Raw genomic sequence first — 25221 nt, 5'->3', positions numbered from 1 at the left:
AGAATTTAAAGCTTAAGGTTGGTCTGTTTCTTTATTATCTTTCCAGGCTAGCAATTCTAAGCAATGTCAAGAATAAAGCACCTCTACCCTCTGGGGTGGATGGCTCCTGCTACATCCTCTCTGCCCAGTGCCACCGCTGTGGAGCCTAAATCTGGCATTCATACTCTACATACCCCTATGCCCAATGGTGAGCTGCTAAATGTGCTCTCTGGTGGGGGCAGGAGAGCCCCAATTTGTAGCGTTTGTTGATTTCTGTGTGTAAATCTTCCATGGTTGATTTTGAAGCCACCAAGTAGAGAATTGGAAACACAATCTGGTACTAGCTAGGTCCACTGCAAGCTTATATCCAACATTTAGATTCAGGACTATGCAGATTTTATTAACAAAAAGCAATTATAAAATTATGGTTGAGGTAGTACTACATGTACTTGATGCAATTAACTTAAATAAAACTGTTTAGTATATGAAAGATTTTATGACAAACAATTAAATTAGGCAGTAAGAGTAGCCTCAAACGGAACTGATGATTTTGCTAATTTCCAGCAACAATTGCAATGTGTTAAATTTCCTGATAAAGGTAGTTGACTATTGGTTACATAATAGGCAGATAACAGTTTTTAGCTTCAAAATAGAAATAAAACCGTATATACAATCTATTTGCAATTTTAAATAGCCGGGTTGTGTTTTATTTTTATTTTTTTGGCGGGGAGGGTTGTGTTTTAGAAATAGGGTGATAAGTAAAATTTTGCTTGTCTTGACTATTTTGAGAAGCTCCAGAATGACACACGTTTTCAGGCCTACACAATTACCTTTCTTAGGGGATGAATGCAGTATATGAAGTTACCCTACTGCATCCACCTAACCTAGTCCCACCAATCGGTTGTTATTGTTCAGCTTTGCAGATTTCAAGTCACCTTTATTTCTCCTTCTCTCTCCCCATATCTTATCTAGCAGCCAAGCCTTGTTGGTCTACATTTATACTCTATGCAGAAACCGGCCCTGTCTTCTCACCTTTCCCATTGCCATCTGCTCCAGGCTACACCTCCTGTCACCTGGATTATTGCAACCAGTCTCCTAATGAGGCTGTTCCCTTCTCCCTCTGGCTCCACAATCCATACCTAAGCCAGCATGACCCAGTTCAAAGTGCATCAGTTCACAGCATTTCTCAGATCACAACTCGAAAGTGGTCTTACGCAGAATCAAAGCCTAAGTCTTGACAAGTGGCTTATGACAAGTGGCCCCCTGACCTCATTTCCACTCACCCCTCCATATCTCCCTCACTTATTGAGCTCTGGGCACACTGGCCTCCTGGCTGCTTCTAGAACATACATCTCATGGTATCTGCATTTACTGTTTCCTCTACCTGGATGTCTTCCCCAAATGAGAACGTGATTTACTCCCTCATTTATTTCAAGTCTTTGCTTAAATGTTACCTTCTCCTGAGACATCCCCTTACCACCCAGCTTAAATTTATAATCCATGTCCTACCCATCACCAACTGGTATACCCTATTTTTTCTATTATTTTTTTCATGTCACTATTGCCACTGACATACTTTATAGTTTATTTATTTTACTTGTTTATTGTTTGTGTTCTCCACTAGAATGCAAGCTCCATGAGGGCAGGGATTTTTATTTGATTTTTTAATATGCTCAATAAATACACAATGAATCAGTGAGTGAGTAGCTAAGGCTCTCTCCTTTCCCTAGGAAATTAAAAAAAAGGAAACAAAACAATCTTGTGAATATCCTAAAAACTAGTGAATTGTACACTTTCAACTTATGGCATGTGATTTATATCTCAATAAGTATTATCGATAGTCCACAAACAGGAAAGATGGATTGTAGAGAGAAATGCTTTCAGTCTTACAACTTTAGGAGACATGAGGGATCTGATCTTTACATGCTGGGATGGGTGGATAAAAACAAACAGGATTCCAGGACACACTCTAACCCTGGAGGAGTTACCACCCAAATGCTGACTCGCTCCTAATGGAACCTGACCAGAATCACTCTGATCTCTTGGAATCAGAATGTTTTCAGGCCTCTTTCTCACCACTTCCAATTTCTCTCCTTGCTTGGTCTATTGACTCATACACTTAAAATATAAATGTGCCTTTTGAAATATGTGTAAAATTTTTGAACCGTCTCTTAGCCACTCCAGAGGTGGGAATGAGGATGGCCACCACTACTGTCACATAGTTCCTGCAGGCTGTCCTTTGCCATAAACCTGTGGCATGTGCAGTAATGTTGGAACCCCACAATCCCATGTGCTCACCCAGGTTCCAACAGAAACAAAACAATGGGAGTTTCCAAAAGAATGTGTTACTGATTCATGAATTTATGGCTTGTGCCATGAAATGTAATGTGGAATCCTGAATATGAAGTTCTGATTAGGCAAATGAAGCTTGATTGTGAGATAAAAATACATACTAATGTAAGTAGAGTAGCCAGCCAATTTAATTTGATCTCTTGTTGCCCCGAGTTAGATAAGAGCAAGTTGATAACAAATAATAACATTGCCTTATATTTATATACTTCTTCAGTTTTTTTCTCCCATTTTTTTATTGTGATAAAACACATACATGTAAAATGTACTATCTTAACCATTTTTTAAGACTACCATTTAGCTGGATTAGATACATTCAGATTATGCCATCATCAGCATCATCCATTTCCAGAACTTTCTGTCTTGTAAAACTGAAATTCCATGCCCATGAAACAAAAACTCCCCATTTCCCCCTTCACCCAAGCCCCTGGCAACCACCATTCTGCATTCTGCCTCTAGGATTTTGTCTCTTTTAAGTCCTTCATTTAGGTGGAATCGTAGTGTCTTTTTGTGATTGGCCCATTTCAAATAGTATAATGTTTTCAGGGCTCATCCATGTTGTATGTCAGAATTTCTTTCTTTTTAAGGCAATATTACATTGTATGTATAAGCCATAGTTTACTTATCTGTTCATCTGTTGATGAACTCTTGGGTTGCTTCTGCATTTCAGTTTTTGTGAAAAACACTGCTACAAACGTGGATGTACAACTATCTCTTTGAAACCCTGCTTTCAATTCTTTCATGATTATACCTCAAAGGGAAATCACTGGATCATATGGTAATTATATTTTTAGCTTTTTGAGGAACCGCCATACTCTTTTCAGAATGCCTGCACCATTTTGCATTCCCACTAACAAAGCACAAAGCTTTCAGTGTCTACGATTCTCACCAACACCTCCTGTTTTCTGTCTCTTGATAGTCATCCCAATGGATGTGAACTGGCATCTCCTTGTAGTTTTGATTTGCATTTCCCTAACAATTAGTGATGTTGAGCATCTTTTTGTGGACTTGTTGGCCACTTGTCAATCTTTGGAAAAATGTTTATTCTAGTCCCTTGCCTCATTTTGACTCAGGTTTCTTGTTGTTGTTGAATTTTAAGAGTGATTTATACTTTCTGGATATTAATCTTATCATGTATGATATGCAAATATTTTCTCCCCTTTTTTGTGCTTTGTTTAGAGTGTCTTGGAAGTGCAAGATTTAAAAGTTTTCGTGGAGACTAATTATTTTTCTTTTGTTGTCTATGCCTTTGGATGTCATATCCAAGAAATCATTGCCAAATCCAATGTTGTGCATCTTTTGCCATCTGTTTTCTTCTAAGAGTTTTATAGTTTAAGGTATTACAATTAGATTTTTAATCCCTTTGAGTCAGTACTTATTTATGGTGTTAGGTAAGAGTCCAACTTTGTTCTTTTGCATGTGGATATCTCTTTTCCTGGCACCATTGTTGAAGAGACTATCTTTTCTCTTTTGAATGGTCTTGGCACCCTTGTCAAAAATCATTTGACCATAATGTAAGTGTTAATTTCTGGCTCTCTAGTCTATTTCATTGATATATATGTCTGTCTCTATGCTAGTCTCACATTATTGTGATTACTATAGCTTTGTAGTAAGTTTTCTTGATCAGGAATTGTTCATCCTTCAGCTTGCTTTTTCTTTTTCAAGACTGTTTTGGCTAATTGGTGTCCCTTGAGGTTCCATATAAATTTTCAGATGGGTTTTTTCAATTTCTGCAAAAAAAAAAAAAAAAAATCCTGAGGATTTTGATAGGTATTGTATTGAATTTGTAGATTGATTTTGGTAGTGTTGAGATGTTAACAATATTAAGTATTCCAATCCATGAATATGGAATATGTTTCTATTTATTTATGCCTTCTTTAGTTTCTTTGGATGTCATAGCAGGGTTCTTAGTTTCCATTGTACAAGTCTTTAACCTTCTTGGTTGAATTAATTCCTAAGTATTTTATTGTTTTTGATGCTATTGTAAATGGAATTGTTTTCTTAATTTCCTTTTTAGATTGTTGTTCATGTATAAAGATACAACTGTTTTTTGTGTGTTGACTTTGTATCCTACTACTTTGACTGAATTCATTTATTTATTCTAACAATTTTTTTCCATCCTAACAATTTTGTTGTAGAATCTTTAGGATTTTCTATATGAGTTCATATTATCTGCAAGAGATAATTTCATTTCTTCCTTACATTTTGGATGTCTTTTATTTCTCTCTCTTGCCTAATTCCTCTGGCTAGAACTTCCAGTGCCATGTTGAATAGAAGTGGAAAAACAGGTGGGCATCCCTGCCTTGTTCCTGATCTTAGAGGAGAAACCTTTAGTCTTTCACCATTAGCATGAGGTTTGCTGTGAGATTTCCTATATGGTTTTTACTATGTTCAGGCAGTTTCCTTCTATTCCTAGTTTGCTGAGTATTTTTATCATGACAGGTGTTAAATTTTGCCAAATGCTTTCTCTGTATTGGTTGAGATGATCATGTGTTTGTTTTTTTCACTGTTTATTCTATTAACATGGTGTGTGACATTAATTAATTTTTGTGTATGTTCAAATATGCTTGCATTCGAGGAATAAATCCCACTTGGTCATGTTGTATAATTATTTAATATGCTGCTGAATTCGATTTGCTAGTGTTTTGCATCAGTATTTGTAAGGACTATTGTATCAGTGGGGGATACTGTAGTTTTCTTGTAGTACCTTTATCTGATTTGGTATCTGGATAATGATGCTCTCATAGGATGACTTAAGAAGTAGTCCCTTATCTTTATTTTTGGGGAAAAGTATGGAAGCTTTGGTGTTAGTTCTTTAAATTTTGGTAGAATTCACCAGAGAAGCAATCAGACCCGGGGCTTTTGGTTGTCAGATTTTTGATTACTGATTCAATCTCCTTACTAGTTATGGATCTATTCAGAGTTTCTATTTCTTCACAGTCTTGATAGGTTTTGTGTTTCTAGAATTTGTCCACTTCAGCTAGATTATCCAATTTGGTGGTGTACAATTGTCTATAGTACTCTCCTATAGTTTTTAAAGATTTTAATAGCAATGAATGCTTTGGAGAAAGAGATCTGGTAAGTGGTGATCAGAGACAGAAGTGAGTCTATTTAAATCCTTACTTCATGCACAAACGTTAATAAGTCAGAAATTAATAGAACACCTTTTTTTTTTTTTTGGAAGATTGAACGTAGATAATGATATCAAATGAGAAGCTGCAATAATCTCCTAACCTACTTTTTGCTCTCTGCTTTCTGGCTCCAGGTCACCCTTCCCTCCAGCTAGGAAAGGCCCGGCTTCCTAAAGTATGAGTCAGATTGTCCATTCACCCTCTCCGAGTCCTTCACAGTCCACTCATCCTCTACAGAGTAAAGCCTGAATTCCAGTTAGGCATTAAAACTCTTCCTGAAATTGGCCCAACTTACAATTCAAACTATCACACTGCAATTCTTTCCTATAATCCTCTCCTTAGACCCCAGCACACCTGAGGTCAGAGAAAGGTCTTTTACTACATGCAGCACCTTGGGGTCTTGTCCTGTGCTAATGCTATTGCTCTTTCTGGAATACCTTTCCACTCCTCATCTGCCTCTCACAAGCCTATCTGAGGCTCAGCTCAGGTGCCACTTCTTCCTTAGAAGTCTCTCTGATCTCCTAAAGTCAAAATTTACCTTCACTTTTTAAAATATTTTATTTATTTATACATGAGAGACACACAGAGAGAGGAAGAGACATAAGCAGAAGGAGAATCAGGCTCCTTGAGGGGAACTTGATGTGGGTCTTGATCCTAGGACCCCAGGATCATGCCCTGAGCTGAAAGCAGACACTCAACCACTGAGCCACCCAGGCATCCCAAAATTCATCTTCATTTGTGCATCCAATTCATCATTCAAAAAAAAGTTGTATGTGTGCTCTGTGCTAGGTAGAGAGGAACAAGACGCAGGTCCACTCATCACACTTTTTGCCTGGAGTCTTCTAGAGGAAATCTGATGTTCCCTCATCATAACTAACACATGCTAAGAATCAGTGATTTATTAATTTGTTTAATCTTTTAACAACCCAATGAGGTGGGGGATACTTTCTGCCTTAATTTTAGAGGTAGAAACATGGAGGCATACAGAGGGTGGGTACTTTGCCCAAGGTCACAAGGCTGGATAGAAGAGGAGCTGGACTTCAAATCAGTCATCCTGAGTCCAGAGTCTTACATTTGCATTTCACCACTTACTATGGCTGTTTCATAATAAGCAAGTGCACTTCCCTCATCTTTTCTTAGGTCATTGGTCTGAGTTGGTATTGATGTTGTCTTAAAGCTCCCCAGGTGACTCTCCTGTGTAGCCAGAGTTGAGAATCCCTGCCGAAGAGCAAACAGTCATGGCAAAAGGGGTGGATGGTCAAATAGGCCTGGGGCACCGAGATTAGAAGGGGCTTGAATTAGTTGAACTGGCAGGTTGGAAGGCAATGAGTGGTGAGGGAAGGACAGGACCCAGGAGATGGAGCAGCTTCAGGAAGTGGGAGGTGCTCTGAGAGGCCAGGAGAGGAATCAGATTGTTGAAAGGGAAGAAGGGGCCACGTTGGCCTTGAATGTCACGCCTGAAGAATGTGCAATTGATCCTTTAGGCAATAGGGAGACATGGAAGACTTAAAAATGATTTTTGCATTCATCATTTTTAATAAGCCCCCTGGAGATTTACTTGAGCCCCTCACTTGCCGAAAATCGGCCCTAGTGGGCGTATAAGATTGATGCAATGCTGGTGTTTGTCTGATCTATGACGCTACAAGGGGGAGCACCTAATAACACTCTTTGTCCACAAAACGGAAAGAACCAGTGTCCATCTGGAAACATTTAATAGTTATAAGAGGCTTGTGCTGTATTTCCAAAATGCCAGAAATCCCCTGAGGACAGACATCTCTGAATGGGGAGAGGCCACATCTGCAGCCTTGCTTTCTCCATCTCTGCCTGATATAAAGCCTCAGTTGTTTGTCAATGGATGTGGGTTGATCTAACAAGGTCTGAAAAAGGAAGGCGTCCTAGGAGGGGCCTTTACAATATGGAGGCAGCCTCAATCTGCGTATAAACTTTCACATAGATCGTATTCCTCTGGGTTGGGCCTGAAACACTGCATTTCCTGTTGCCATGACACCAGCAGACACTATTACAATCCCCTAGGATTTTGTGAAGGAGCGGGAAGGGGCACAGGATGGAAGAGCGCATAGGAGTGAGTCAGAAAGCATGGTAGTTTTTCTTTCTTTCCGTTTCCAATTCCTTCCTTCTTTAATCTTTTTTTATTTTTTAAGATTTATTTACTGATTTTAGAGGGGGTGGGAGCGGCAGGGGGGAGAGAGAATCTTAAGCAGGCTGCATGCCCAGCACGGGGCACAATACAAGGCTCAGTCTCACAACCCTGAGCCAAAATCAAGAGTCAGATGCTTAACCGACTGAGCCTTCTTTTATCTTAAAGAAATGCCAAGAAAAAAGTGCAAGCCAAATAGGCAAGGAAGGCAGGGGAGATTTTGCCTTTTCTCCACATTGGCCCCGAAGAATGCACCAGGCTACTTGAAGATGTGCTCTGCATCAGGCTGTGTAGACTGGATGCTGTTGGCTGCCTAGGCAGAGCAACTGCGCCCCCACTTCCTCTTTCTTAACACAACCCCAATTTGCTAAAAGGAATAAATATACACAGATGACTCAGAGGAAGCTGCTCCATCCCCAGATTCTGAGGTGGATCCTGATTCCCAATCTAAGCCAAGAATTGCTCATATACATTTTCCCTCTTGCTGAGGATTGCCTCAGACTTGAACGCATCAGCACAGCAACACTCCCTAAGTGATGGCGCCTAGTTTAAGGGTGGGCCGTGTCCTGAGTTGTATCAGATGCACAGAATGGAAAGACTTAGTCTTTTGTTTTTTGGGGAGAGAAGTTGCCTCCCTTGTTGGTCTGCTGGCAGCCATCTTGTGACCATGAGACAAGTCAGTGTGAGGAAGAGGCCAATACAGAAAGGAAGGTAGCCAAGTGAATCACAGAGAAATGGAGCTAGAGCTCTGCCAGTCTTGTGCCTGGAAGCTAGGCCCACCTCTGGACCACCTGACATATGAGATCATGTATTTCCCCTTCAGTTGGGCTTGCAGCTAAAAATGTTTTTCTGACTGCTTCCTAACTCACAGTACCTGTCTTTTTAACTAGAAAAGGCTGTAATAATGCCAGAGACTGTGAGATGCTGTCTCAACAATTCTCTCATCTGAGTCACCTACAAAGCTCTCGAGGAGACAGAATGGACATTATTCTCCCTATAATTCAGAGCAGTGAAGTGACTTGTCTAAGGCCAGATCTCTATTTTAGTCTCGTGCTCTTTTTACTCTATGAACCTCTCACATAACTGTTATTGTAAATTCCAAATAATGCCATGATTTATTGTGTAATATTATCATAAAATAAAAACTCCACTCTTCATTTGTGTAGTATTTTGCATATTTAAGTGCCTGGTGACATCTAGGACTTTAATCTCAAAAGATCCCTGAGGGCACCTGTGTGGCTCAGTGGTTGAGGGTCTGCTTTTGGCTCAGGTCATGATCCCAGGGTCCTGCCATCAAGTTCCGCATCAGGAGCCCGCTTCTCCCTCTACCTAGGTCTCTGCCTCTCTCTCTCTCTGTGTCTCATGAATAAATAAATAAAATTTGAAAAAATTTTTTAAGAAGACCCTGAAATAAATGTCTCTATAGTCAGTTGCAGAAATAACACTTGCTGAAATTAAGTGACTCAGCTGGTCTGGCAAGAAAAGATAACTGAAGTCAATCAGGATCTCCCTTGGGATTTTGGAATCCGGACCCTGAAAGCCTTGAAAACTGTAGGAGCCAACCTGAAGGCCACGTGGGATCCTAAATAGAAGGTGAAGGCAGAAAGAGAGAAGAAGAGAAAGCCTGTGGCCCTGGGAGAAGCAGGGGGAGATGCTGCTTTGGTTTCTGGCCACCTCCCAGATCCCATTTCCAGTCTGAAGGAGGTCCAGCTGGCCTCAGCCTCCTGCGCATGACATAGATGTTTCTGGGCCCTTTGGCTCCTGCCAGTTGGAGTTGGTTTCTATTTCTTGAAGCTTTGGTTCAAACCCTTCTCATCTCTGTTGTTTTAGTTATCTGTTTCCCTGAAATGATTAGTAGCAAAATGAAAACACTTAAAATGGAAAGGGCACCTGTGTCTGCCTGCCGGTTGGTAGCATCAAGAAGGGGTTTGAGAGGCTGTATCCAGCTCTGGAGTGAGGCTCTGGGAAGAAGTGTGATAAAGAATCCCATAAGCTATGGCAGCCCACAGAGAACGAGGAACACGGCCCACCCACCTGGAGTGCTCTGGGAGGCAACCATGGGCGTGGGTAACCTTGACACTATGCCATCAGAATGCCACTGTGGGGTTCTTGGGATATTTATGACCATGGTTCAGAACCAAGAATTCACAGCCCCTGCCCCCCAAAACTTGGCAATGTTTGAGGATATTTTTGGTTGTCACAAATCAGGGTGGGGCCTCTACCTCTAGTGGGTGGAGACCAGGGATGCTGCTAAACATCCTAAAGGGCACAGGACAGCCCCTGCAACAAAGAATTATCCAGGGTTGAGAAACTCTGGTTTGTGAGAATTTTTCCCCTCTAAGTATTTCTGAAAATGTTCTGCTTACCAATGTTCCAACCTAGGAATTTTCTATAAATATAGGTGATTTTTCAAAAATAGCTAAGATGTGAACAACTCAGGATCACTTTCTCCAGGACCACTTTTGATCACCAGGCACAGTCAGGTCAAATCCTAAAGCAGAGATATTTACTCGTGGGCAGCGGCTGGATGAGACAGGTCGCCCCTGTGTTCCACGACGGAGATGTGCCCATGCCGTTAGGTTCAGCGATCCATGTGGCCTGTTTCTACATGTCAGAAAACCAAAAAGGGAAAGCCTTTTTGGTGTGCATGTTGCAGACCATCATTTTGTAACTCGTTAAGAACCTGACATATGGTAATGCTTACCACATCCACAAAGGCTTCGACCAATAGTGATTTCTAGTGAGGCTGCAAACAGTAATTACGTTTCTGAAGTGGTAGTTTAGATCTTATATTGCCAGTAGGAAAAAAATACTAGTTTGCAGGCATGGCCCCAGATGAGCTCTAAAGAACTCCTTCCAAGAGTTATTTATCCTCCGTAATGGAAGGGCAGTAAATCTGGGGGAAGGGCTGAGGACCTCAGTAAAAGACGAGGTGGACCGTGACTGTTCCTCTCAGTTACTCTGGAAACCGTGTGCATTTAAAAGATTCTCATAGAGCTTTGGAAGATGAGCTTCTCTCATCAGAAGCTTCTTTACCTAATGCGTTTGACACTGTGGATTAGTCCTGCCTCCTCCCAGTGGGTTTTCTCCCTTGGGCCTTGAGGTTTGTGGTTGCCAAGGGGCCATCCACTGTGAATTGGGAGCTGTGTCTTTGGATCAGTCCAGCTGCCATCCCCAGAGCCTCGACTGGCCCGAACACTCTGTGCTTTTTGGTCCGCCTTCAATTCTGAGGCACAGAAAAAACATTTTCAGGTCTTGTATAGCCTTCCAGCTGAGGTGGGAAGGAAGACGAGGGTGTGCCTGTAAGATCCATAGCATCTTCTTCTCGTCAGCCTCCTGCTAACGAGTGGGTTCGTCTCAGATGACAGGGTCCCAGTTGTCCCCAGGCCTCAGAGAGGCAAGTGCAGGGCATGTTCTGGAATCCCAGCAACCAGAGGCTCCAGGGGTGGGGGGCTGGGGGGAGGCAGGGTGTGGGGGGGCTGTCACTACGGCTGAGCAATTGAGATGATGGAGGATTAAGTCCTGGCAGTCGGTGGGGACCAGCAGAAGGAGTCATTTTGAAGCAGGGGACCCAGGTCTCTAGCATGCAGTATCACACTCCAGAGGCCCTTTCCAGACCATTCTCAGGTCTGTGGGAGCCTTCCAGCCCCCTTTGATGTCCCGACAGTTTTCATCCTGCTGTCTAGTGGCCTGCTACATGAGATGGGGTCAGTTTCTTTGTTCTTCATTGGAAGCTTTAGAAGTTCGTAGTCCACTCCTGTAACCACACTTCATTTGGTGAACGCTTACCACGGGCTCCCCACTGCACACAGGCCATCTCGATTAATGGCCGCGCTGATCCTACTGGCTAAGCACGACTATGCCCATTTTTCAGAGTAGGACATTGAGGTTTAGAGAATTTAGTGAGCTGTCCAAGGTTGGAATGGACACGGGGCAGCACCAGAGTCCCATCCCAGGTCTCACATTTAACCCCACTCACTGCTTCATTCTATCACCCTCCAGGATGGGTTCACCTTCCTTTTCAATCTTGACACATATATCCTAGGCTTTTTGAAATACTCTACCGACGATAGTTCAGATGCACACTCTCAAATACAGACGTTGTGTGATACAGTTGTCTTGGCTGTAAGGTCAGAAGATTTTCCGAGTCCTATCTGGGCCTGAACTCACATAGAGCTTCCTCTCACACACACAAGTTATTTAGGGTAAAGTGATGCACCAGGCATATTTTTAAGTTTAACCAGGCATAACACACCCATCTAAATAAACATTTGAGTGTATTGTAATTGACTGTGTAATGAGATGTTAAAATGGGATGACCCTTCGTCTTAGCTTCAGCTGAGACTACATGAGAACCACTCCATGTTCCCAAGCGGTCTCCCTGCCGGCCCTCCCACTTCTCTCTGGTGCTCCTGCTCCCCTCCTGCATCTGGGGTGTGGGAGGAGGAGGGGAAATGCCAACAACTTTTCCTAAAGCCATCCCTGCTGTCCAGGCTCCAGCTTCCCTCTTGGCTGCTACAATGCTGGGATAGTCTGCAGGGAGGCCGTCAGCCAGGCATCCTGGCTCTTGGCCACTCTCTTTGGAAGTCCAGTTTGGGTGTCCAGTAGCCCCATCTGAAATGACTGGGTGGTTGTGTCTCTTGGGCTTGGGGGTGTCTGAGAGTGGTGTCTGGCTTGTGGTTAAGACATCTATGGGAGAGGGAAGAGCTTGTGGCAAACCTGGCTCTGTGTGAGCGTCAGCCTGGGGTCCCTCTAGGTCCTGCCCAAGCCAGGCGCGTGGAGGGCTGAGGAGGCCACAGCAGGAGGCTCGGCGGAGAGACTGCAGGTGGCTCAGAGGCTGCGTGAGGAACCGTACACCCCCAGATGTGCCAGAGCAGATCCATGTTAGCAGCATCTGGGGTGCCCAACGCACTGGGAGCATCTCTGAACCCACAGAACAAGAAACGCCTGTTCGAGCCTGCCAAGCCCAAGGAGCCCAGATGCTAAGCTTATGGCAGTATCGCTGACAAGGCCCTTCTGTCCCCTTACCTTTCCTCTGGGTGTGAAGATACTGTTGCCAGCGGCCGAGGGGAAGGGGGTTAGAGGACAAGGCAGAGGAAGAGAGAATTAGTCCCGCCCCCTTCCCCACGGCAGCAGTTAGGCCCAGGACAGAGAGAAACTTCAAACTGTGAAAGCCACTGTGAAGTTTTTAAGCATTATGTAAGTGCTACACCCATATTAATGACTAAACTGATTGTGCGGGGGTGTAATGTGGGTAAGTTCTTTTTAAAAATTCTGAATGTGGCCTGAAATATTAAGGGACCTACTCAGATTTCATCCAGGGCAGAGGCAAGAACTGCATGTGGAGTGTGTGACTGGACGGGGGTGGGGGGACTTCTGGGGGAACTTGAGGAGCATTAGGCTAGTGCTTTCCTCGTCTCCGTGTCCAAATACCTCGACATTACCTTTCCTCTATCATTCTCTACCTGTTTCAGACAACCCAGCCCTCCCAAGCATGGTGCTACCTCAGGGCCTTTGCATTTGCTCTTTTGTCTGCCTGGATTGTTCTTCTCCCAAGCATCCACATAGGTTGCACCCCAGTTTCCTTCACCTCTTTCTCTGTTTAAATATCCCTTTATCAGAAATTTATCTAATCATGCAAGGCAAATCATCACTTTCATCTCACTGCTCTGCCCAGCCCCCTTATTCTATGTTCTTAGGTTTTCATAGCCTATAAGACTACTGGACCTCTCATGTGTGTCTGTTTATTGTGTGCTCCTCAGATCAGCAACCTCTAGGAGGATGGAGACTATTTTGTTCACTCTTCTTCCTAAGCCTGTAGAATTATGCATGGCACATGATGGTGGCCCAATAAATATTTGTTGTTTCTGTTGTTTGGTGTTGTCTCTGCTTCCCCAAATTCCTTTTACCTTTTGGACTATAGATTCACTCACTCTGTTATACAAGGAAAGCCAGTCTGGGCAAGCTGACTCACACCTTTACTTCCAAAGCCTGTTTTCTCTGTCTGGGACACAAAGGAATCCAGAGGAGGGAATTCACTTAGCATTGAGATGCCAGTGACCTGATCTCTTGGAAACTATACATTGGGTTCCCCTGAAGGAATAGTTTCTCTCTCTCTCTCTCTCTCTCTCTCTCTTTTTCTTTTTTGACTCTGAGAAGAAAGAATGCAGAAAGAGTCCCTTCTCACTATAGCCTGAAGGGTGGTTTTTATGAATTTTTACCACATGTCCACACAAAACTTTAGCCTTTCTCTCACTGAAGGGAGGAATTTGAGAAATTTTTACTAGAGTCTTGTCAGCGTAAAGCCCCTTATCAGGGAAAGTGCTTTTCTGAAGTAGTCTGAATCATTAGGAAATAAGTTTCTGTGACTTGCTGCTAACTTAGCTCTGGAGTGAAGATAAAGGACACCCTTCTGGGGACCAGCTACTCATAGGGCTTGATAACGAGGTCTGCTCCCTCAGCCTTTCCCCCGAGAGTCAGCTCTTCCCAAAATACCTGAAAAGCATTCTTAAGTCAGGAGCTCATGTACAAATGACAGAAATAAAAACCTCTCTTCTTGACAGCCCATCTCCTGTGAGGTCCTTGTTCCTACTCCTCCCCATCACTATGACTCCTGTGTCTCTACTTGCAGGAAAGGAATGGTTTCTCTGAAATTTCCTTGGCTTGAAAGTGATGTTTTTAGGGATGGCAAAGATTAATTTGGTGCAGTGACAGAAGAACCAGGACCATGTGCACTTGTTGCCTGGTATGTTAAGAACACGAGCTTTGGAAACAAACTGCTGGGGTTTGAGGTTGAGCTCCATCGCTTACTAGCTGTGTGACCTTGGACAACTCCCTTAACTTCTCAGTGCCCCAGATTTCTCAACTGGAGAATAGGAGCAGTTACAACCTACCTCATAGGATTGCTGTTAGGATTAAATGAGTGAATATATGAAGAGAGCTTAAACCAGTGTCTGTCTGACACACAAGAAAGCTGTGTGGGTGCTAGCAAATACGATTTTTTTTATTGTTCAGTGGTGATTAATCATAAGTACCATCATCGTTCTCATCATTTTTATCTATATCCTCTTGCACTTAGACTCTAGCTGAAGACTTTACAGAGGTGAAGCAACCAATTGAATCTTTCTCAACAAGGTGCTGCCCAGGTTAATCATGGCTTGATTTGGGGACTTGTTGGTGAAGGAACCACATGGGTTTGTGACTACCATTAAGCTAAATTCTTCTAGGGCCCCAGAGAGGGAGCAATTCTACACTTGTGTTCCTGCCTTTTCTCTCAAAGATTTATAAGAATCTCCTACCCATTCTCATGAAAATCTTCTAGATGATGGTAAGACAACTGAACCAATCGAATGGCTGAGGGATGATATCTAGTATTTTTTAAAAGGAATTGCAAAAAGCATCTAGTGAAGCCATAGGAAGCAGGATTGAGTCTACCCATCTTAAAAAATTGTAACACCAAAATAAAACACTAACACCAAAATATTTCCTACCCTGAATCTAAGCCAAACCATTATTTCCTTTGTTCCAAAGTCATGGCTTGTAGGTTTGACTTAGAAAAGGACTTTGGCATCCCATTATCTCAGTTCACCTTTCTCCCTCAAGGTATTAGCCCTGGAATGTGGCAATGGATTTCAGCTGAGCCACAACACCTGCTGCTTGGGTGATTTGCCGTGTGCAGGTTGCCACATGACGTGCAGCTTTTATAGATCTCAACTCAGAGCATCACCTGGTGCCTGCTTTGTGCACTTCCCAAGCAGCCCCAAGCACTTTAGATAGGCAGTCTCTAAGGATTTCTTCAAGATTTGCAGACTGTTGAAGTGGAAAAGTTTTCTAGTTGATTAAAAACAAATTCTAAATCCCGTATCCGCAACTGTTTGTTTAATGGTTGAGGTAACCGTAGAAAAATGCAATAAACAAGACAGAAATAGTCTTTGCTCCATTGTGAACTTGGGGCCCTGGGAATCTCATTGGATTTTGATCCTTCACCTCCTGGTCTGTAAACAGGAACTCATCTAGGTGATCTCAGACTGACTTAAGTGTGTGTGTGTATTTTTTAATTAAAATTTAATGCTTCAGTTCCAGAATTTGTTTGGTTCTTTTTTATGTCATCCATGTCTTTGTTGAGTTTATTTTGTTCTTGTAATGCTTTCCTGATGTCATTAAATTCTTTAGCTGTATTCTCTTATGAATTCTTTGTTGGGGTAGTTCATGTATCTCCATTTCTTGAGGGTCAGTTAGTTACTGGAAGTTTACTGTGTTCCTCTGGCAATGTCGTTTCCCTGGTTCTTAATGAGGCTCATAGCTTTGGATAGGTATCCAGTTACCTCTTCTCGACTGTATGGCCTGACTCCAGTGAGGAATGTTACTTTGGTCAGGTGACTTCACGGACGGATAGGGGTGTGCTGGGGTAGGCAGGTGGTGCAAGGCAACAAGTGTAGGGGCTCGTGGTAGCTCTAGTTCCAGGGAGGTGTGATGTCTTGACAGCTCTGGCTGCTGGGGTCCACGACATTGACAACTGAGTAGTCCTTGCTGAGCATGTTGGAGTATCTGCAAAGGCCGTTGGAGTCCTTAGTGATACCTCAGGATCCAGAGGCTAGAGACCAGGGCAGGCAGTGGTGATGCCCAGCGCTGGTGTGCACGCAGAGGCTTCCAGGGTCTGCTGTGGGTGGGCCAGGTGCAGACACACCTGTCATGGCAAGAGCCAGGCCCACCTGCTGGTGCACTAGCAGGTGTAGGTCCCTGATCGTCCTCGTGCACTCCTGTGGCTGCAGTCTTTCCATGGACTGTGCACAGCAGTAGAGGCTGGTGACAGGAGTCAGGCCAGCAGGGTACAGGTGCACAGCTGGATTGGCTAGCTGCAGGTGAGCCCAGTGGTACAGGTAAGTGACAGGAGTTAGGGTTGGATCCTGGATGACAAGTGGCTGTGGAGGCCCTGGCTGTGGGGCCAGGTTATGCTCCTGCAGCTTAATTAAAAATTAATAGCCAGCACCATATCAAACGGCCATTTCTGATGCTTCACTTAAATTTGTCCTGGTCTGTTGCTCCTTTCTTTACTTATTCCCTGCACTGACAGAAGCTACCCATCACCACATGCACCCGGACCTTTTGTACCTGCAAAATGGAGCAGGTTCCCTGTGCAATTCTCCCGCCCACCCTCCTTACGTTCAGAGGGTCAGGGATTCCACCCACCTTCCACAGACCACAGAGGGACCGATTATTAGGCAAAGAGAGGGGGGCCTTTGGGGCTTCTCAGATTACAGACATCACAGAGCTTGCCTCCCTTTGCTGATTGATTAATTAGCTCACATCCTCTGGACAAAGAAATGGCAACATGTGTCTAATAATTACATTAATATCACGTAATTTCACAAATCCATTTGCTTACCACATCCACAAAGTTAATGTTTAAAAGTCTGAAGAATATTACAACTGATTTGTTTCACAGCTGATCTGATTTCTTCATTCTAGTCATATATAATAAAGAAGAGATTTCTAACATTTGGTGCTGATGGTGTAGCAAGCACTAATTGAAGCTTGTTGCCACAATCCTATGAGGAAGGTGCTAATAACAGACACCTTTTACAGATGAGAAAACTGAGGCCCAAGGAAGTGTAAGGAACTTGCCGAAGTTAAGATATTTAAGGAAGGCCAGATCCTCCTGCCAGACAAACTCCCATAGGATCCACATAGCACAGGAGGGCCACGTGGCCTTGGCCTTGCATGGAAGGCCTTAAATTTAGGTATTTGACATTATCTCCACATGAGGGTGGAGACACAGATAAGTCATAGAAATGCACCAGAAGGGGTGCAAGGGTGGCTCTCTCTCTCTCTCTCTTTTTTTAAAAGATTTTCTATCTATTCATTCATAAGAGACACAGAGAGAAGGGCAGAGACACAGACAGAGGAACAAGCAGGCTCCCTGCAGGGAGCCTGATGCGAGACTCCATCCTAGGACCCAGGGACCACAGCCTGAGCTGAAGGCAGACGCCCAACCACCGAGCCACCCAAGCATCCCTGCATTGTGCTCCCTGCTCAGCAAGAAGTGTGCTTCTTCTTCTCCCTCTGCCTACCACTCCCCCTGATTGTGCTTTCTCATTCTCCCTCTAATAAATAAATAAAATCTTAAAAGAAAAGAAATGCACCAGAAAACTGAAGAAGTCTGTTATACAGTTTGAACCACACTGCCCTTAGTAATATATTTATATTATATTATATATATTTATTATATTATATTATAGTAATATATACACAGTTGTGTTACACTTGCAATTACAGTACATTTCACTTGTGTATATGTCAAAAAGTCTTAGGTTAGGTAAACATAAATATTTTTAATATACCACAGGTTCCAAACCCACTTTGATACTTCTTCACTTCTTAATATACAGAGGCCTGCCCCTATTTGATACTGGAGATGTCCCAGTGCACAGAGCCATAGTGTTAGGAGGGAAACTTAGAAACTATCTTGTCCAACTTCTTCATTTCCTATGTGAGGAGATGGAGACTCAGAGATGTTGAGTAACCTCCCCCAGGTCACACAGCTAGAAAGCCCTTCTACTGACAGATCAGTGTGTGCTCTGTCCTGTACCCACTGCTGTACAACCTGGCTTATGCTTCCAAGTAAAGCAAGGAGAGAAGTTATACACGTGGGCACAAGTAACATCCCGGAGGCCACAAAACATTTATTTTGAAATCAATGACTCCTTCCAGTGTAATCTGTTTTTGAATACATGGGGTGGGGGGACGATTACATTTCTATAGAGCTCTTCATGTTTCCAAACCCTTTGGAACTGAGAATCAGTATTGGACCTCATGACCACCCTGGAAGAGGTGTGGGCAGACATTGCTATTTCTGCTTTTCTGATGGGAAAACAAAAACCAAGAGATGCCGCACACCTTTCCCAAGGTAACACAGCCAGGTAGTGACAGAACTGTTACCTGGCTTGGACCAGTGCGCCCAACCCTACTACTTTTCTGTGTACCAATATGTCATACAGGAATTACAGATGAGAAAAGCACAAGCAATCCCAATGCTATTCATAAGCCATTTTAAACCCCATGTATTTTTTTTCTGAAAGAAACTATTATTCATGTAATCAGTAAGTTGGCAAAAAAGATAACTAGATTTTCCAAGTGATATTCATAAAGTAAATGCTATTTCAGGATAGATACTAAGCATTTCCAATGTTCCTTAGGTGTTTCCTTTCCATGGTAAAGTGTAAGATATATTTAAATCAAGCTTAGTCTGGGAAACTAGCACATTGCAATTAAAAATGCAGCCCTTTAGTCTTGCAATTCTCTGTCAAAAGCCCTTTCACAAAAGAGGGTATTTTAATTCAAAAAATAAAAGACAGACACTTCCAGCTTTCTTTACCGGAGGAGGCATAGCTACCATTTGCAGCTAACACATATAACGAGAAAATACACAAACAAATAGCGTCTGATCTTGCTTTGCTATGGGGTGTTTTCATCTTTCAAGAGACGAGGGAAAAACAACCTCAGAACTTTACCACCAAAACTTCCAAATTTATTGCAACACAACGTAATGGCAAAATGCTATTTTCTTAGCGCTCACATTTTTGAATAACCACCATGGCCAAGAATGCCTGGTTTTATTTTTACAATAAACCCAAAGAAAATCTGGAATTCTACTCTCAATCTGGGGATGGCAAAGATGCCTGGGTTTTTTGGAGCAAACCATTGAGGCTAACTGTTCAATCTTATCCTCTCTGTTTAACCTGTGCTTGAGGCATTTATTTCATGTTTATACTGGTTTGACACAAATCATGCTTAAAAGAGATTTCGTACCCGGTTTCCCTGTGCAAAGTTGAGCTACAATAGTAGACTTAACAATGCCAACCCTTTCTGGGGCTTATCAGTTAAAGAAGCATTCAGCCTAAGAAAATACTTCTAGTGGAAACAAGATACAGAATTGTACATCTAGCCACATTCCACTGAGATCTGTCTGAGAGAAGTTTAGATCCACGCTAAATAATTTCTCTTCATTTAGCATCAATGAATCCCTTTCTTGCACTGCTTTTCATCCATTGTTGGAAGCAATTTGTTACATTGCTATCATATTCCATAGAGGAAGCAAGGTATAAAAACGGGCAGCAGAATAAAGAGACTTAGGTCATACTTTTCAACTTATTTTAACCATCATTAAATTGGTTTAAAAATATGTTCAAAAATTTTATTCTGATCTTATCTCAGCACAATTTAGTTATAGTTGATATACATAATATTAGTCATTTACAAGGATGTCAATTACCCCCACTCCCCTCCCAATTCTCCTAAGACTAAAGTTTGTACAGACTGATGACTTGGTCAAGGTATACATTGTAGTTTCTTAAAGATAAATACACTTTAAAGTTTTTATAATAAGGAATGGAAAGCAAACTATCTACATAGCTTAGTAATTCATCAGACATACCTTGTTTGAAGAAAGCAATTTTTTTTCAAAAATTTTCCACCACACAGAATGGATAGCCTTTTTTCCTTAAGCTTTTCTGCATCACAAATTCCATCCAAATTATTCTAAAGAAGAAACAAGGAGAGGTCCAAGCAACTTTTCTCTTTTCTCAGAGGAGCTAATCAAACATTCCCATCAACCTCTCAGCACTTTGAAAAGCACATTTAGCCACACACACACACACACATGCACATGCTCACACACACACACACTCTCACACACTGCTTCTCACACTGGTTTTAGTGCTGAATTAGGCGGTCCTCTTTCAAATTTCCACTCCCACTTGCTTTTCTTTGGGGTAAGGATTTCTAAATATTCGTTTCTAGCCTAAAGCACACATTTTCAGTAAGCAAATTCTATAATTAGAAATTCTAAAAAGCAGAAGAGACGTGCCTAGAAAAAATGGGAAATAAAAAGTAGGCTTTAAAAAGGACTTAAGGGCAATTAAATTTTCTCTTTCTTTTTCAAATGCTAGTGAGCAGCTGATTAAACTGCATAAGGAAAGAACACTGTGCCAATACCACCAAACTGGTCCTACTGGACTCTCAGTCTTGGAGTTGAAAACACTTTTCCTACATAGTAATGTTATTTATTTATTTTTTTCTTTGTTTAGCTTGCTTAGGTCCTTTCTGCATTTTGGCAAGCTTAATGAAATGACTGTAGCCCATGCTGCTAGTAACGGGACACAAGATAAGAATAGTGGAAGGCAAAACCTGACTCATGTTTCAAAAAACTGATGGTGGCGAGCTTACATCATAAGTGAAATCTGCCGATTTTAGTTATTATTGGTATCACCGATTAAACTGAAGGGATTCAGATGCAAAACATATATCAGCATATCACACCATTAAAACACACACACACACACACACACACACACACAGAAATGCACATCTGGCACTCCTGGAGATTCAAATGTGTATCACCCTAACAGAGCATCTTCTCTCCAGCAGGGCGGGAGGTAGCACAGAGCCATTCCTCCTCCTGCTGGGGAATATGCACTCACGCAGCCCCAGAGGAGAATCCTCCCTCCCAGCAGCCTTACCTGTGGGCTCTGAGATAGTTCCTTATTTAAGATTAAGGTTGGAATGCTATTTAGCTTTTTTCCCCTCCATTTGGTTCTGCCTTTAAATTATTTCTTAATCCTATTTCTTCCTCCAAAAAACCCTGGGCCTAAGACCATTGGCAGTTAAGAATGGTACTGCCACACATGGAGGATGTCTGGCTTCTACCATCAGGGAGTCAGGGAAGGTTCAGATGAAATGGCAGCCCAAAGAGAATTAACGATGATAATAATAATTGCCTTTTTTTTTTAATCAAATGCTTACTTTTGCTAGGAATGGTGATAGTCCTCTACATTTATCACCTCATTTAACACTTAGAAGAACCTGGAAAGGCCAGTACTATTACTCCATTCCTCAGATAAGAGACCTGAGGCTCAAAGAGATAGTAACTTTTCCAGGGTCACCCAGACAGAAAGGTAACAACTGGCATTCAAATTCAAGGCTGTCTGATTCAGAGGCAACTTGCTGTATTAGCTTCCATATTAGTCTGGAGCTTCTTTTCTTTTGTTAATTTATTTTCTTATGTTGAATAAGGCAGAAATCAAATGCAAATGTATTGAAAAGCATACGAAGAGATGCTCAAAGGCAAGTACAAATTAAAAACAATGATGTTTGCCATGATGAAAAATTCTGGAACTACTAATTACCCCTCATACATGGGGAATGTGTTCCAAGACCCCTAGTAGACACCTGAAACTGATGATAGTACTGAATCTTAATACATACTATGTTTTTTTCCTATATCTGCGTACCTATGATAAATTTTAACTTAGAAACTAAGCACAGATCAACAAAAATAACAAGTAATAGAATAGAACAATTATAGCAATATACTGTAATAAAATTTATATGAATGTGATCACTCCCTCTCAAAATATCTTACGGTACTCTACTCTTCCTGTAATGGTACAAGATAGTAAGGTGCCTGCACAGAATGAGATGAAAGACAGAGGTATTGTGATACAGCATTAGGCTACTATTAACCCTTAGGTGATTCATTGGAAAGATCATCTGTCTCCAGACCAGGTTGACCTTGGATAAGAGAAACCACAGATAAGAGAGACTACTGTGGATATTGATGGTTGCGTATTATAAATGTAATTAATGCTAATGTGTTAATGAACCTAAAATGGTTAGACTAGTGAATGTGTTGTTATATATGTTTCATAATAAAAAGAGAGAAAGAGGGACACTCAGTGGCTGAGTGTCTGCCTTTGGCTCAGGTTGTGATCCCTGGGTCCTGGGATCAGGTCCCACATCAGGCTCCCTGAGGGGAGCCTGCTTCTCCCTCTGTCTATGTCTCTGCCTCTCTCTCTGTGTCTCATGAATAAATAAATAACATCTTTTTAAAAATAGAGAAAGAGAAATCCTCTTTTATTTTTAAAATTTTTTTAAAAGATTCATTTATTTGAGAGAGAGAGAGAGAGAACACGGAGGGTAGGGGCAGGGGGAGAGGGAGAGAGAAACCCAAACAAGCTAAACACTGAGCACGCAGCCTGATGCGCGGCTCAATCTCACAACCCTGAGATCATGAACTGAGCCAAAACCAAGAGCTGGACACTTAACCAACTGCACCCCCAGGTGCCCAAGAAATTCCCTTTTAAAAAAAGTACTGAAGGGGCACTTAGGTGGTTCAGTCAGTTAACCATCTACCTTTGCCTCAGGACAAGATCCTGGGATCTTGGGATCCAGGCCCACATGGTCAGGCTCCCTGCTCAGCGGGGAGCCTGCTTCTCCCTCTCCCCCTGACTGCTGCTCCCGCTCCTTGTGCTCACCTTCTCTGAATAAATAATGAATAAATAAAATCTTTAAAAATATTGTTTAAAAAGTCATGAAATATCACCTTATTTTCATTAGATGGACAAAAATGAGAAAGCTGGAAAATGCCCATGGCAGACATGTGGTGGCCCTATTGGGTTGCTGGTGGTGTGGGCAGATGTGACTATTCCAGAGAGCCATCCCAAGTACTTAGTCACAGCATGTGTGTGCCCAGGGACCCGGGAGCCCTCCTTGTAGGCTTCAGTGAGTAGTCTTCAGTGAGCTTCTTGCACAGAGTCAAGAGAAGTCCATCCCTGGAGAACCAAGGAGTTAAGTGCATGGGACATGCACAGTATGAAATATTTTGCAAAAAAAAAAAAAAAAAAATATTTTGCAGCAGCTAGAAACAAAGGACTATGTGTGGTTTTTTTTTTTTATTTTTTTTATTTTTTTTTATATGTGTTGGGTTTGAACATCAATTCCTTGGGGCCAGATCACCTAAGTCTGACTCTTGGTTTTGGCACCTGACATTTGACAAGTAACCTAACCTCTCTGTTTCTTAGTTTCTTCATCTATAAAATGGGAAAAATAATAAAACCTGTATCACAGAATTATGACAATTAAGGGAATTAATACTTGTAAAGTTTTTGGAATCTTACCTCGTGTGAGGCAAATACAATATTAGTGTTGTTTAAATAAGCCTGGTGTACATAAACAATACTATATTCATTTTGTGTTGCTGGGTGACAAATAACCACAAGTTAGTGTCTTAAGACAATACTCGGTTACCGTCTCACGGTTCTGTAGGTGGGAAGTCCTGGCGTGGCATGACTGGCTTCTCTGCTCAGGGTCTCACAGGCTGAAATCAAAATGTCGGCTGGACTGGCCTCTTACCTAGATTCTCTGAGATTCTACCTCAGCTGGCTCAGGTTGTTGGCAAAATTTGGTCCTTTGTAGTAGTGGGTTGAGGTCCCTCAAGGGTTGAGGTCCAGGAAACTGAGGTCCTCAGTTTCTTGCTGGCTGTCAGCCAGAGGCTGCTCTGAACTGCAGAGGCCATCTGACTCCTTGCCACATGGCTCCCTCTGTCTTTAAGCCATCCAGGGCATGTTGCATCCTTTACGTGCTTGGCTCTTCTCTGACTTTCTCTTCTGCAATGGACCAGAGAAAATTGCTTTTCTAGGGCCTCTGTGATGAGTGTAGGCCCACTGGGATAATCTTATCTAAATGTCAACTGATTAGGAACTATAATTACATCTGTGATCTTGCTTTGCAATGGGACATAACATAATCGTGTCCCACAGGCAAAGATCCTGGGCCATTTTAGAACTCTGCCTACCACAGCTATTGATTTTACAAACATTACTTTGAGGGAAAGTAAGAACCAGAATGAGAAACATAATACCGGAATGATTAATTTTAGGTGTCAATTTTATGTGTTCTAACTTACTGACTGCAGATCCTGGATTTCTCAGCCTCCCTGTTAGCCAATTCCTTACAGCAAATCTCTCTCTCTCTCTCTTTCCTCTTGATTCTGTTTCTCTGGAGAACCCAGACTACTACAAATGCAATTATGAAAATGAAAATGATGTACATAAAACAACAGCATACATTTTGCAGGAACACTTGTCGGTGAATGTATACTCAGCAGACCCATGGTCTTCTGAGCCTCGTACTTGCTATTGCTGATGGCTTCTTTTGGGTATCTGCATGGATTACATGCTCAGTTTCTCCACAGCTTTGCTCAAATGTCAAGTCCCGAATGAGGCTCTGCTTGGATACCCTGTTTAAGACAGCCCCTCACCCCCCAGCATTTCCTCTTCCTCTCCTCTGCTTTATTTTTCTCAGAGTGCTTATTACATTTTAACAATATTTACTACTTAATTTTTCATTGTGCATCCTCTACTAGACTGTAGGCTCTGGGAAGATAGAGGTTTTTTATCTGTTTTAGTAACTGACATATTATTCCTAGCTATTTGTTTTTTTTTTTTTTTTTTTTTAAATTTTTTATTTATTTATGATAGTCACACAGAGAGAGAGAGAGAGGCAGAGACATAGGCAGAGGGAGAAGCAGGCTCCATGCACCGGGAGCCTGATGTGGGATTTGATCCCGGGTCTCCAGGATCGCGCCCTGGGCCAAAGGCAGGCGCCAAACCGCTGCGCCACCCAGGGATCCCTATTCCTAGCTATTTGAACTGATGCATACTAGATATACAGTATGTATTAGTTAAATGCTTACAAATACATTAAAATGCTTACCTGGGGGGGGGGGGGAAGGGAATTAGAGTGGCAAATTGGGATACAATGGAATAA

The 25221-nt window shown here is 42.2% G+C and overlaps 1 protein-coding gene across 4 annotated transcripts in view; it reads right to left on the bottom strand.

Moving 5' to 3' along the window:
- The window catches only part of VIT (vitrin), a 104397-nt gene extending 84059 nt beyond the window's left edge, over positions 1-20338 (bottom strand). For 3 of the 4 annotated variants that reach the window (XM_025454189.3, XM_025454188.3, XM_025454190.3), the window contains exon 1: positions 20051-20338. The gene's annotated coding sequence lies outside the window, so the exon portion shown is untranslated. The remainder of the gene's footprint in view (positions 1-20050) is intronic. The other variant, XM_025454187.3, reaches the window with a different exon arrangement.
- Between the last annotated feature and the right edge of the window lie 4883 nt (positions 20339-25221).

Source organism: Canis lupus, chromosome 17, assembly GCF_003254725.2.
Source record: "Canis lupus dingo isolate Sandy chromosome 17, ASM325472v2, whole genome shotgun sequence".
NCBI lineage: Eukaryota > Metazoa > Chordata > Mammalia > Carnivora > Canidae > Canis > Canis lupus.
Note: the sequence above shows the minus strand (reverse complement) of the source record. Positions and strands in the feature narration are given on the sequence as shown.